Source organism: Lemur catta, unplaced genomic scaffold (assembly GCF_020740605.2).
Source record: "Lemur catta isolate mLemCat1 unplaced genomic scaffold, mLemCat1.pri scaffold_41_ctg1, whole genome shotgun sequence".
Classification (NCBI taxonomy): domain Eukaryota; kingdom Metazoa; phylum Chordata; class Mammalia; order Primates; family Lemuridae; genus Lemur; species Lemur catta.
Genome location: NW_025423849.1, coordinates 851250 through 865793, shown reverse-complemented (window position 1 = coordinate 865793; position 14544 = coordinate 851250).

Sequence of the window (14544 nt, the reverse complement as noted above, 5' to 3'; positions counted from 1 at the left end):
TTATCATCAGGCCTAGGATAGTGTTAGGGTTAGGGTTAGGGTTAGCATCAGTTCAAGGATAGTGTTAGGGTTAGCGTTAGGGTTAGCATCTGCCCTAGGATAGTGTTAGGGTTAGGGTTAGGGTTAGCATGAGCAGAAGGATAGTGTTAGGGTTAGTGTTAGCATCAGCCCTAGGATAGTGTTAGGGTTAGTTTTAGGGTTAGCATCAAGCCCAGGATAGTGTTAGGGTTAGGGTTAGCATCAGCCCAAGGATAGTGTTAGGGTTAGTGTTAGGGTTATCATCAGCCCTAGGATAGTGTTAGGGTTAGGGTTAGGGTTAGCATCAGCCCTAGGATAGTGTTAGGGTTAGGGTTAGCATCAGCCCTAGGATAGTGTTAGGGTTAGGGTTAGCATCAGCCCTAGGATAGTGTTAGGGTTAGTGTTAGGGTTATCATCAGCCCTAGGATCGTGTTAGGGTTAGGGTTAGGGTTAGCATCAGCCCTAGGATAGTGTTAGGGTTAGGGTTAGCATCAGCCCTAGGATAGTGTTAGGGTTAGTGTTAGGGTTATCATCAGCCCTAGGATAGTGTTAGGGTTAGGGTTAGGGTTAGCATCAGCCCTAGGATAGTGTTAGGGTTAGGGTTAGCATCAGCCCTAGGATAGTGTTATTGTTAGGGTTAGGGTTAGCATCAGGCCTAGGATAGTGTTAGTGTTAGGGTTAGGATTAGCATCAGCCCTAGGATACTGTTAGGGTTAGGGTTAGCATCAGCCCTAGGATAGTGTTAGGGTTAGGGTTAGGGTTATCATCAGGCCTAGGATAGTGTAAGGGTTAGGGTTAGCATCAGCCATAGGATAGTGTTAGGGTTAGGGTTAGGGTTAGCATCAGCCCTAGGATAGTGTTAGGGTTAGGGTTAGCATCAGCCCTAGGACAGTGTTAGGGTTAGGGTTAGGGTTAGCATCAGGGCTAGGATAGTGTTAGGGTTAGGGTTAGCATCAGCCCTAGGATAGTGTTAGGGTTAGGGTTAGGGTTAGGATCAGGGCTAGGATAGTGTTAGGGTTAGGGTTAGCCTCAGCCCTAAGATAGTGTTAGAGTTAGGGTTAGGGTTAGCATCAGCCCTAGGATAATGTTAGGGTTAGGGTTAGGGTTAGCATCAGCCCTAGGATAATGTTAGTGTTAGGGTTAGCATCAGCCCTAGGATAGTGTTAGGGTTAGGGTTAGGGTTAGCATCCACCATAGGATAATGTTAGGTTTAGGGTTAGGGTTAGCATCAGCCCTAGGATAGTGTTAGTGTTTAGGGTTAGAATCAGCCCTAGGATAATGTTAGGGTTAGGGTTAGGATCAGCCCTAGGATAGTGTTAGGGTTAGGGTTAGGGTTAGCATCAGGCCTAGGATAGTGTTAATGTTAGGGTTAGCATGAGCCCTAGGATAGTGTTAGGGTTAGGGTTAGGGTTAGCATCCGCCCTAGGATAATGTTAGGGTTAGGGTTAGGGTTAGCATCAGCCCTAGGATAGTGTTAGTGTTAGGGTTAGCATCAGCCCTAGGATAGTGTTAGGGTTAGGGTTAGGGTTAGCATCCGCCCTAGGATAGTGTTAGGGTTAGGGTTAGGGTTAGCATCAGCCCTAGGATAGTGTTAGGGTTAGGGTTAACATAAACCCTAGGATAGTGTTAGGGTTAGGGTTAGGGTTATCATCAGGCCTAGGATAGTGTTAGGGTTAGGGTTAGGGTTAACATCAGTTCAAGGATAGTGTTAGGGTTAGGGTTAGGGTTAGCATCAGGCCTAGGATAGTGTTAGTGTTAGGGTTAGGGTTAGCATCAGCCCTAGGATACTGTTAGGGTTAGGGTTAGCATCAGCCCTAGGATAGTGTTAGGGTTAGGGTTAGGGTTATCATCAGGCCTAGGATAGTGTAAGTGTTAGGGTTAGCATCAGCCCTAGGATAGTGTTAGGGTTAGGGTTAGGGTTAGCATCAGCCCTAGGATAGTGTTAGGGTTAGGGTTAGCATCAGCCCTAGGACAGTGTTAGGGTTAGGGTTAGGGTTAGCATCAGGGCTAGGATAGTGTTAGGGTTAGGGTTAGCATCAGCCCTAGGATAGTGTTAGGGTTAGGGTTAGGGTTAGCATCAGGGCTAGGATAGTGTTAGTGTTAGGGTTAGCCTCAGCCCTAAGATAGTGTTAGAGTTAGGGTTAGGGTTAGCATCAGCCCTAGGATAATGTTAGGGTTAGGGTTAGGGTTAGCATCAGCCCTAGGATAGTGTTAGTGTTAGGGTTAGCATCAGCCCTAGGATAGTGTTAGAGTTAGGGTTAGGGTTAGCATCCGCCCTAGGATAATGTTAGGGTTAGGGTTAGGGTTAGCATCAGCCCTAGGATAGTGTTAGTGTTAGGGTTAGCATCAGCCCTAGGATAGTGTTAGGGTTAGGGTTAGGGTTAGCATCCGCCCTAGGATAGTGTTAGGGTTAGGGTTAGGGTTAGCATCAGCCCTAGGATAGTGTTAGGGTTAGGGTTAACATAAACCCTAGGATAGTGTTAGGGTTAGGGTTAGGGTTATCATCAGGCCTAGGATAGTGTTAGGGTTAGGGTTAGGGTTAACATCAGTTCAAGGATAGTGTTAGGGTTAGCGTTAGGGTTAGCATCTGACCTAGGATAGTGTTAGAGTTAGGGTTAGGGTTAGCATCAGCCCAAGGATAGTGTTAGGGTTAGGGTTAGCATCAGCCCTAGGATAGTGTTAGGGTTAGGGTTAGGGGTAGCATCAGCCCCAGGATAGTGTTAGGGTTAGGGTCAGCATCAGCCCAAGGATAGTGTTAGGGTTAGGGTTAGGGTTAGCATCAGCCCTAGGATAGTGTTAGGGTTAGGGTTAGCATCAACCCTAGGATGGCGTTTGGGTTAGGGTTAGCGTTAGCATCAGCCCTAGGATAGTGTTAGGGTTAGGGTTAGCCTCAGCCCTAGGAGAGTGTTACGGTTAGGGATAGGGTTAGCATCAGGCCTAGGATAGTGTTAGGGTTAGGGTTAGGGTTAGGGTTAGCATCAGCGCTAGGATAGTGTTAGGGTTAGGGTTAGCATCAGACTTAGGATAGTGTTAGGGTTAGGGTTAGGGTTAGCATCAGCTCTAGGATAGTGTTAGGGTTAGGGTTAGCATCAGCCCTAGGATAGTGTTAGGGTTAGGGTTAGGGTTATCATCAAGCCTAGGATAGTGTTAGGGTTAGGGTTAGCATCAGCCCTAGGATAGTGTTAGGGTTAGGGTTAGGGTTAGCATCAGCCCTAGGATAGTGTTAGGGTTAGGGTTAGCATCAGCCCTAGGATAGTGTTAGGGTTAGGGTTAGGGTTAGCATCAGGCCTAGGATAGTGTTAGGGTTAGGGTTAGGGTTAGCATCAGCCCTTGGAGAGTGTTAGGGTTAGGGTTAGGGTTAGCATCAGCCCTAGGAGAGTGTTAGTGTTAGGGTTAGCATCAGCACTAGGATAGTGTTAGGGTTAGGGTTAGGGTTATCATCCGCCCTAGGATAGTGTTAGGTTTAGGGTTAGGGTTAGCATCAGCCCTAGGATAGTGTTAGGGTTAGGGTTAACATAAACCCTAGGATAGTGTTCGGGTTAGGGTTAGGGTTATCATCAGGCCCAGGATAGTGTTAGGGTTAGGGTTAGGGTTAGCATCAGTTCAAGGATAGTGTTAGGGTTAGTTTTAGGGTTAGCATCAGCCCTAGGATAGTGTCAGGGTTAGGGTTAGGGTTAGCATCAGCCCTAGGATAGTGTTAGGGTTAGGGTTAGCATCAGCCCTAGGATAGTGTCAGGGTTAGGGCTAGGGTTATCATCAGGCCTAGGATAGTGTTAGGGTTAGGGTTAACATCAGCCCTAGGATAGTGTTAGGGTTAGGGTTAGGGTTAGCATCAGCCCTAGGATAGTGTTAGGGTTAGGGTTAGCATCAGCCCTAGGATAGTGTTAGGGTTAGGGTTAGGGTTAGCATCAGGCCTAGGATAGTGTTAGGGTTAGGGTTAGCATTAGCCCTAGGATAGTGTTAGGGTTAGGGTTAGGGTAAGCATCAGCCGTAGGATAGTGTTAGGGTTAGGGTTAGCCTCAGCCCTAAGATAGTGTTAGAGTTAGGGTTAGGATTAGCATCAGCCCTAGGATAATGTTAAGGGTTAGGGTTAGGGTTAGCATCAGCCCTAGGATAGTGTTAGTGTTAGGGTTAGCATCAGCCCTAGGATAGTGTTAGGGTTAGGGTTAGGGTTAGCATCCGCCCTAGGATAGTGTTAGGGTTAGGGTCTGGGTTAGCATCATCCCTAGGATAGTGTTAGGGTTAGGGTTAACATAAACCCGATAGTGTTAGGGTTAGGGTTAGGGTTATCATCAGGCCTAGGATAGTGTTAGGGTTAGGGTTAGGGTTAGCATCAGTTCAAGGATAGTGTTAGGGTTAGCCTTAGGGTTAGCATCTGCCCTAGGATAGTGTTAGGGTTAGGGTTAGGGTTAGCATGAGCAGAAGGATAGTGTTAGGGTTAGTGTTAGCATCAGCCCTAGGATAGTGTTAGGGTTAGGGTTAGGGTTAGCATCAGGCCCAGGATAGTGTTAGGGTTAGGGTTAGCATCAGCCCAAGGATAGTGTTAGGGTTAGGGTTAGGGTTATCATCAGGCCTAGGATAGTGTTAGGGTTAGGGTTAGCATCAGCCCTAGGATAGTGTTAGGGTTAGGGTTAGGGTTAGCATCAGCCCTAGGATACTGTTAGGGTTAGGGTTAACATAAACCCTAGGATAGTGTTAGGGTTAGGGTTAGGGTTATCATCAGGCCTAGGATAGTGTTAGGGTTAGGGTTAGGGTTAGCATCAGTTCAAGGATAGTGTTAGGTTTAGCGTTGTGTTTAGCATCAGCCCTAGGATAGTGTTAGGGTTAGGGTTAGGGTTAGCATCAGCCCTAGGATAGTGTTAGGGTTAGGGTTAGCATCAGCCCTAGGATAGTGTTAGGGTTAGTGTTAGGGTTATCATCAGCCCTAGGATAGTGTTAGGGTTAGGGTTAGGGTTAGAATCAGCCCTAGGATAGTGTTAGGGTTAGGGTTAGCATCAGCCCTAGGATAGTGTTAGGGTTAGGGTTAGGGTTAGCATCAGGCCTAGGATAGTGTTAGTGTTAGGGTTAGGGTTAGCATCAGCCCTAGGATACTGTTAGGGTTAGGGTTAGCATCAGCCCTAGGATAGTGTTAGGGTTAGGGTTAGGGTTATCATCAGGCCTAGGATAGTGTAAGGGTTAGGGTTAGCATCAGCCCTAGGATAGTGTTAGGGTTAGGGTTAGGGTTAGCATCAGCCCTAGGATAGTGTTAGGGTTAGGGTTAGCATCAGCCCTAGGACAGTGTTAGGGTTAGGGTTAGGGTTAGCATCAGGGCTAGGATAGTGTTAGGGTTAGGGTTAGCATCAGCCCTAGGATAGTGTTAGGGGTAGGGTTAGGGTTAGCATCAGGGCTAGGATAGTGTTAGGGTTAGGGTTAGCCTCAGCCCTAAGATAGTGTTAGAGTTAGGGTTAGGGTTAGCATCAGCCCTAGGATAATGTTAGGGTTAGAGTTAGGGTTAGCATCAGCCCTAGGATAGTGTTAGTGTTAGGGTTAGCATCAGCCCTAGGATAGTGTTAGGGTTAGGGTTAGGGTTAGCATCCACCATAGGATAATGTTAGGTTTAGGGTTAGGGTTAGCATCAGCCCTAGGATAGTGTTAGTGTTAGGGTTAGAATCAGCCCTAGGATAATGTTAGGGTTAGGGTTAGGATCAGCCCTAGGATAGTGTTAGTGTTAGGGTTAGGGTTAGCATCAGGCCTAGGATAGTGTTAGTGTTAGGGTTAGCATGAGCCCTAGGATAGTGTTAGGGTTAGGGTTAGGGTTAGCATCCGCCCTAGGATAACGTTAGGGTTAGGGTTAGGGTTAGCATCAGCCCTAGGATAGTGTTAGTGTTAGGGTTAGCATCAGCCCTAGGATAGTGTAAGGGTTAGGGTTAGGGTTAGCATCCGCCCTATAATAGTGTTAGGGTTAGGGTTAGGGTTAGCATCAGCCCTAGGATAGTGTTAGGGTTAGGGTTAACATAAACCCTAGGATAGTGTTAGGGTTAGGGTTAGGGTTATCATCAGGCCTAGGATAGTGTTAGGGTTAGGGTTAGGGTTAACATCAGTTCAAGGATAGTGTTAGGGTTAGCGTTAGGGTTAGCATCTGACCTAGGATAGTGTTAGGGTTAGGGTTAGGGTTAGCATCAGCCCAAGGATAGTGTTAGGGTTAGGGTTAGCATCAGCCCTAGGATAGTGTTAGGGTTAGGGTTAGGGTTAGCATCAGCCACAGGATAGTGTTAGGGTTAGGGTTAGCATCAGCCCAAGGATAGTGTTAGGGTTAGGGTTAGGGTTAGCATCAGCCCTAGGATAGTGTTAGGGTTAGGGTTAGCATCAACCCTAGGATGGCGTTTGGGTTAGGGTTAGCGTTAGCATCAGCCCTAGGATAGTGTTAGGGTTAGGGTTAGCCTCAGCCCTAGGAGAGTGTTACGGTTAGGGATAGGGTTAGCATCAGGCCTAGGATAGTGTTAGGGTTAGGGTTAGGGTTAGGGTTAGCATCAGCCCTAGGATAGTGTTAGGGTTAGGGTTAGCATGAGCCCTAGGATAGTGTCAGGGTTAGGGTTAGGGTTATCATCAGGCCTAGGATAGTGTTAGGGTTAGCGTTAGCATCAGCTCTAGGATAGTGTTAGGGTTAGGGTTAGGGTTAGCATCAGCCCTAGGATAGTGTTAATGTTAGGGTTAGGGTTATCATCAGGCCTATGATAGTGTGAGGGCTAGGGTTAGCATCAGACTTAGGATAGTGTTAGGGTTAGGGTTAGGGTTAGCATCAGCTCTAGGATAGTGTTAGGGTTAGGGTTAGCATCAGGCCTAGGATAGTGTTAGGGTTAGGGTTAGGGTTATCATCAAGCCTAGGATAGTGTTAGGGTTAGGGTTAGCATCAGCCCTAGGATAGTGTTAGGGTTAGGGTTAGGGTTAGCATCAGCCCTAGGATAGTGTTAGGGTTAGGGTTAGCATCAGCCCTAGGATAGTGTTAGGGTTAGGGTTAGGGTTAGCATCAGGCCTAGGATAGTGTTAGGGTTAGGGTTAGCATGAGCCCTAGGATAGTGTCAGGGTTAGGGTTAGGGTTATCATCAGGCCTAGGATAGTGTTAGGGTTAGCGTTAGCATCAGCTCTAGGATAGTGTTAGGGTTAGGGTTAGGGTTAGCATCAGCCCTAGGATAGTGTTAATGTTAGGGTTAGGGTTATCATCAGGCCTATGATAGTGTGAGGGCTAGGGTTAGCATCAGACTTAGGATAGTGTTAGGGTTAGGGTTAGGGTTAGCATCAGCTCTAGGATAGTGTTAGGGTTAGGGTTAGCATCAGGCCTAGGATAGTGTTAGGGTTAGGGTTAGGGTTATCATCAAGCCTAGGATAGTGTTAGGGTTAGGGTTAGCATCAGCCCTAGGATAGTGTTAGGGTTAGGGTTAGGGTTAGCATCAGCCCTAGGATAGTGTTAGGGTTAGGGTTAGCATCAGCCCTAGGATAGTGTTAGGGTTAGGGTTAGGGTTAGCATCAGGCCTAGGATAGTGTTAGGGTTAGGGTTAGGGTTAGCATCAGCCCTTGGAGAGTGTTAGGGTTAGGGTTAGGGTTAGCATCAGCCCTAGGATAGTGTTAGTGTTAGGGTTAGCATCAGCACTAGGATAGTGTTAGGGTTAGGGTTAGGGTTATCATCCGCCATAGGATAGTGTTAGGTTTAGGGTTAGGGTTAGCCTCAGCCCTAGGATAGTGTTAGGGTTAGGGTTAGGGTTAGCATCAGCCCTTGGAGAGTGTTAGGGTTAGGGTTAGGGTTAGCATCAGCCCTAGGATAGTGTTAGTGTTAGGGTTAGCAGCAGCCCTAGGATAGTGTTAGGGTTAGGGTTAGGGTTAGCATCCGCCCTAGGATAGTGTTAGGTTTAGGGTTAGGGTTAGCATCAGCCCTAGGATAGTGTTAAGGTTAGGGTTAACATAAACCCTAGGATAGTGTTAGGGTTAGGGTTAGGGTTATCATCAGGCCTAGGATAGTGTTATGGTTAGGGTTAGGGTTAGCATCAGTTCAAGGATAGTGTTAGGGTTAGCGTTAGGCTTAGCATCAGCACTAGGATAGTGTTATTGTTAGGGTTAGGGTTAGCATCAGCCCTAGGATAGTGTTAGGGTTAGGGTTAGAATCAGCCCTAGGATAGTGTCAGGGTTAGGGTTAGGGTTATCATCAGGCCTAGGATAGTGTTAGGGTTAGGGTTAGCATCAGCCCTAGGATAGTGTTAGTGTTAGTGTTAGGGTTAGGGTTAGCATCAGCCCTAGGATAGTGTTAGGGTTCGGTTAACATCAGCCCTAGGATAGTGTTAGGGTTAGGGTTAGGGTTAGCATCAGGCCTAGGATAGTGTTAGGGTTAGGGTTAGCATCACCCCTAGGATAGTGTTAGGGTTAGGGTTAGGGTTAGCATCAGCCGTAGGATAGTGTTAGGGTTAGGGTTAGCCTCAGCACTAAGATAGTGTTAGAGTTAGGGTGTGGGTTAGCATCAGCCCTAGGATAATGTTAAGGGTTAGGGTTAGGGTTAGCATCAGCCCTAGGATAGTGTTAGTGTTAGGGTTAGCATTAGCCCTAGGATAGTGTTAGGGATAGGGTTAGGGTTAGCATCCGCCCTAGGATAGTGTTAGGGTTAGGGTTAGGGTTAGCATCAGCCCTAGGATAGTGTTAGGGTTAGGGTTAACATAAACCCTAGGATAGTGTTAGGGTTAGGGTTAGGGATATCATCAGGCCTAGGATGGTGTTAGGGTTAGGGTTAGGGTTAGCATCAGTTCAAGGATAGTGTTAGGGTTAGCGTTAGGGATAGCATCTGCCCTAGGATAGTGTTAGGCTTAGGGTTAGGGTTAGCATGAGCCCAAGGATAGTGTTAGGGTTAGGGTTAGCATCAGCCCTAGGATAGTGTTAGGGTTAGGGTTAGTGTTAGCATCAGGCCCAGGATAGCCTTAGTGTTAGGGTTAGCATCAGCCCAAGGATAGAGTTAGGGTTCGGGTTAGGGTTATCATCAGGCCTAGGATAGTGTTAGGGTTAGGGTTAGCATAAGCCCTAGGATAGTGTTAGGGTTAGGGTTAGGGTTAGCATCAGCCCTAGGATAGTGTTAGGGTTAGGGTTAACATAAACCCTAGGATAGTGTTAGGGTTAGGGTTAGGGTTATCATCAGGCCTAGGATAGTGTTAGGGTTAGGCTTAGGGTTAGCATCAGTTCAAGGATAGTGTCAGGGTTAGCGTTGTGGTTAGCATCAGCCCTAGGATAGTGTTAGGGTTAGGGTTAGGGTTAGCATCAGCCCTAGGATAGTGTTAGAGTTAGGGTTAGCATCAGCCCTAGGATAGTGTTAGGGTTAGGGTTAGGGTTATCATCAGGCCTAGGATAGTGTTAGGGTTAGGGTTAGCATCAGCCCTAGGATAGTGTTAGGGTTAGGGTTAGCATCAGCCCTAGGATAGTGTCAGGGTTAGGGCTAGGGTTATCATCAGGCCTAGGATAGTGTTAGGGTTAGGGTTAGGGTTAGCATCAGCCCTAGGATAGTGTTAATGTTAGGGTTAGGGTTATCATCAGGCCTATGATAGTGTGAGGGCTAGGGTTAGCATCAGACTTAGGATAGTGTTAGGGTTAGGGTTAGGGTTAGCATCAGCTCTAGGATAGTGTTAGGGTTAGGGTTAGGGTTAGCATCAGCCCTTGGAGAGTGTTAGGGTTAGGGTTAGGGTTAGCATCAGCCCTAGGATAGTGTTAGTGTTAGGGTTAGCATCAGCACTAGGATAGTGTTAGGGTTAGGGTTAGGGTTATCATCCGCCCTAGGATAGTGTTAGGTTTAGGGTTAGGGTTAGCCTCAGCCCTAGGATAGTGTTAGGGTTAGGGTTAGGGTTAGCATCAGCCCTTGGAGAGTGTTAGGGTTAGGGTTAGGGTTAGCATCAGCCCTAGGATAGTGTTAGTGTTAGGGTTAGCAGCAGCCCTAGGATAGTGTTAGGGTTAGGGTTAGGGTTAGCATCCGCCCTAGGATAGTGTTAGGTTTAGGGTTAGGGTTAGCATCAGCCCTAGGATAGTGTTAAGGTTAGGGTTAACATAAACCCTAGGATAGTGTTAGGGTTAGGGTTAGGGTTATCATCAGGCCTAGGATAGTGTTATGGTTAGGGTTAGGGTTAGCATCAGTTCAAGGATAGTGTTAGGGTTAGCGTTAGGCTTAGCATCAGCACTAGGATAGTGTTATTGTTAGGGTTAGGGTTAGCATCAGCCCTAGGATAGTGTTAGGGTTAGGGTTAGAATCAGCCCTAGGATAGTGTCAGGGTTAGGGTTAGGGTTATCATCAGGCCTAGGATAGTGTTAGGGTTAGGGTTAGCATCAGCCCTAGGATAGTGTTAGTGTTAGGGTTAGGGTTAGCATCAGCCCTAGGATAGTGTTAGGGTTCGGTTAACATCAGCCCTAGGATAGTGTTAGGGTTAGGGTTAGGGTTAGCATCAGGCCTAGGATAGTGTTAGGGTTAGGGTTAGCATCACCCCTAGGATAGTGTTAGGGTTAGGGTTAGGGTTAGCATCAGCCGTAGGATAGTGTTAGGGTTAGGGTTAGCCTCAGCACTAAGATAGTGTTAGAGTTAGGGTTAGGGTTAGCATCAGCCCTAGGATAATGTTAAGGGTTAGGGTTAGGGTTAGCATCAGCCCTAGGATAGTGTTAGTGTTAGGGTTAGCATTAGCCCTAGGATAGTGTTAGGGATAGGGTTAGGGTTAGCATCCGCCCTAGGATAGTGTTAGGGTTAGGGTTAGGGTTAGCATCAGCCCTAGGATAGTGTTAGGGTTAGGGTTAACATAAACCCTAGGATAGTGTTAGGGTTAGGGTTAGGGATATCATCAGGCCTAGGATGGTGTTAGGGTTAGGGTTAGGGTTAGCATCAGTTCAAGGATAGTGTTAGGGTTAGCGTTAGGGTTAGCATCTGCCCTAGGATAGTGTTAGGCTTAGGGTTAGGGTTAGCATGAGCCCAAGGATAGTGTTAGGGTTAGGGTTAGCATCAGCCCTAGGATAGTGTTAGGGTTAGGGTTAGTGTTAGCATCAGGCCCAGGATAGCCTTAGTGTTAGGGTTAGCATCAGCCCAAGGATAGAGTTAGGGTTCGGGTTAGGGTTATCATCAGGCCTAGGATAGTGTTAGGGTTAGGGTTAGCATAAGCCCTAGGATAGTGTTAGGGTTAGGGTTAGGGTTAGCATCAGCCCTAGGATAGTGTTAGGGTTAGGGTTAACATAAACCCTAGGATAGTGTTAGGGTTAGGGTTAGGGTTATCATCAGGCCTAGGATAGTGTTAGGGTTAGGCTTAGGGTTACCATCAGTTCAAGGATAGTGTCAGGGTTAGCGTTGTGGTTAGCATCAGCCCTAGGATAGTGTTAGGGTTAGGGTTAGGGTTAGCATCAGCCCTAGGATAGTGTTAGAGTTAGGGTTAGCATCAGCCCTAGGATAGTGTTAGGGTTAGGGTTAGGGTTATCATCAGGCCTAGGATAGTGTTAGGGTTAGGGTTAGCATCAGCCCTAGGATAGTGTTAGGGTTAGGGTTAGCATCAGCCCTAGGATAGTGTCAGGGTTAGGGCTAGGGTTATCATCAGGCCTAGGATAGTGTTAGGGTTAGGGTTAGGGTTAACATCAGTTCAAGGATAGTGTTAGGGTTAGCGTTAGGGTTAGCATCTGACCTAGGATAGTGTTAGGGTTAGGGTTAGGGTTAGCATCAGCCCCAGGATAGTGTTAGGGTTAGGGTTAGCATCAGCCCAAGGATAGTGTTAGGGTTAGGGTTAGGGTTAGCATCAGCCCTAGGATAGTGTTAGGGTTAGGGTTAGCATCAACCCTAGGATGGCGTTTGGGTTAGGGTTAGCGTTAGCATCAGCCCTAGGATAGTGTTAGGGTTAGGGTTAGCCTCAGCCCTAGGAGAGTGTTACGGTTAGGGATAGGGTTAGCATCAGGCCTAGGATAGTGTTAGGGTTAGGGTTAGGGTTAGGGTTAGCATGAGCCCTAGGATAGTGTTAGGGTTAGGGTTAGCATGAGCCCTAGGATAGTGTCAGGGTTAGGGTTAGGGTTATCATCAGGCCTAGGATAGTGTTAGGGTTAGCGTTAGCATCAGCTCTAGGATAGTGTTAGGGTTAGGGTTAGGGTTAGCATCAGCCCTAGGATAGTGTTAATGTTAGGGTTAGGGTTATCATCAGGCCTATGATAGTGTGAGGGCTAGGGTTAGCATCAGACTTAGGATAGTGTTAGGGTTAGGGTTAGGGTTAGCATCAGCTCTAGGATAGTGTTAGGGTTAGGGTTAGCATCAGGCCTAGGATAGTGTTAGGGTTAGGGTTAGGGTTATCATCAAGCCTAGGATAGTGTTAGGGTTAGGGTTAGCATCAGCCCTAGGATAGTGTTAGGGTTAGGGTTAGGGTTAGCATCAGCCCTAGGATAGTGTTAGGGTTAGGGTTAGCATCAGCCCTAGGATAGTGTTAGGGTTAGGGTTAGGGTTAGCATCAGGCCTAGGATAGTGTTAGGGTTAGGGTTAGGGTTAGCATCAGCCCTTGGAGAGTGTTAGGGTTAGGGTTAGGGTTAGCATCAGCCCTAGGATAGTGTTAGTGTTAGGGTTAGCATCAGCACTAGGATAGTGTTAGGGTTAGGGTTAGGGTTATCATCCGCCCTAGGATAGTGTTAGGTTTAGGGTTAGGGTTAGCCTCAGCCCTAGGATAGTGTTAGGGTTAGGGTTAGGGTTAGCATCAGCCCTTGGAGAGTGTTAGGGTTAGGGTTAGGGTTAGCATCAGCCCTAGGATAGTGTTAGTGTTAGGGTTAGCATCAGCCCTAGGATAGTGTTAGTGTTAGGGTTAGAATCAGCCCTAGGATAATGTTAGGGTTAGGGTTAGGATCAGCCCTAGGATAGTGTTAGTGTTAGGGTTAGGGTTAGCATCAGGCCTAGGATAGTGTTAGTGTTAGGGTTAGCATGAGCCCTAGGATAGTGTTAGGGTTAGGGTTAGGGTTAGCATCCGCCCTAAGATAACGTTAGGGTTAGGGTTAGGGTTAGCATCAGCCCTAGGATAGTGTTAGTGTTAGGGTTAGCATCAGCCCTAGGATAGTGTAAGGGTTAGGGTTAGGGTTAGCATCCGCCCTAGGATAGTGTTAGGGTTAGGGTTAGGGTTAGCATCAGCCCTAGGATAGTGTTAGGGTTAGGGTTAACATAAACCCTAGGATAGTGTTAGGGTTAGGGTTAGGGTTATCATCAGGCCTAGGATAGTGTTAGGGTTAGGGTTAGGGTTAACATCAGTTCAAGGATAGTGTTAGGGTTAGCGTTAGGGTTATCATCTGACCTAGGATAGTGTTAGGGTTAGGGTTAGGGTTAGCATCAGCCCAAGGATAGTGTTAGGGTTAGGGTTAGCATCAGCCCTAGGATAGTGTTAGGGTTAGGGTTAGGGTTAGCATCAGCCCCAGGATAGTGTTAGGGTTAGGGTTAGCATCAGCCCAAGGATAGTGTTAGGGTTAGGGTTAGGGTTAGCATCAGCCCTAGGATAGTGTTAGGGTTAGGGTTAGCCTCAGCCCTAGGAGAGTGTTACGGTTAGGGATAGGGTTAGCATCAGGCCTAGGATAGTGTTAGGGTTAGGGTTAGGGTTAGGGTTAGCATCAGCCCTAGGATAGTGTTAGGGTTAGGGTTAGCATGAGCCCTAGGATAGTGTCAGGGTTAGGGTTAGGGTTATCATCAGGCCTAGGATAGTGTTAGGGTTAGCGTTAGCATCAGCTCTAGGATAGTGTTAGGGTTAGGGTTAGGGTTAGCATCAGCCCTAGGATAGTGTTAATGTTAGGGTTAGGGTTATCATCAGGCCTATGATAGTGTGAGGGCTAGGGTTAGCATCAGACTTAGGATAGTGTTAGGGTTAGGGTTAGGGTTAGCATCAGCTCTAGGATAGTGTTAGGGTTAGGGTTAGCATCAGGCCTAGGATAGTGTTAGGGTTAGGGTTAGGGTTATCATCAAGCCTAGGATAGTGTTAGTGTTAGGGTTAGCATTAGCCCTAGGATAGTGTTAGGGATAGGGTTAGGGTTAGCATCCGCCCTAGGATAGTGTTAGGGTTAGGGTTAGGGTTAGCATCAGCCCTAGGATAGTGTTAGGGTTAGGGTTAACATAAACCCTAGGATAGTGTTAGGGTTAGGGTTAGGGATATCATCAGGCCTAGGATGGTGTTAGGGTTAGGGTTAGGGTTAGCATCAGTTCAAGGATAGTGTTAGGGTTAGCGTTAGGGATAGCATCTGCCCTAGGATAGTGTTAGGCTTAGGGTTAGGGTTAGCATGAGCCCAAGGATAGTGTTAGGGTTAGGGTTAGCATCAGCCCTAGGATAGTGTTAGGGTTAGGGTTAGTGTTAGCATCAGGCCCAGGATAGCCTTAGTGTTAGGGTTAGCATCAGCCCAAGGATAGAGTTAGGGTTCGGGTTAGGGTTATCATCAGGCCTAGGATAGTGTTAGGGTTAGGGTTAGCATAAGCCCTAGGATAGTGTTAGGGTTAGGGTTAGGGTTAGCATCAGCCCTAGGATAGTGTTAGGGTTAGGGTTAACATAAACCCTA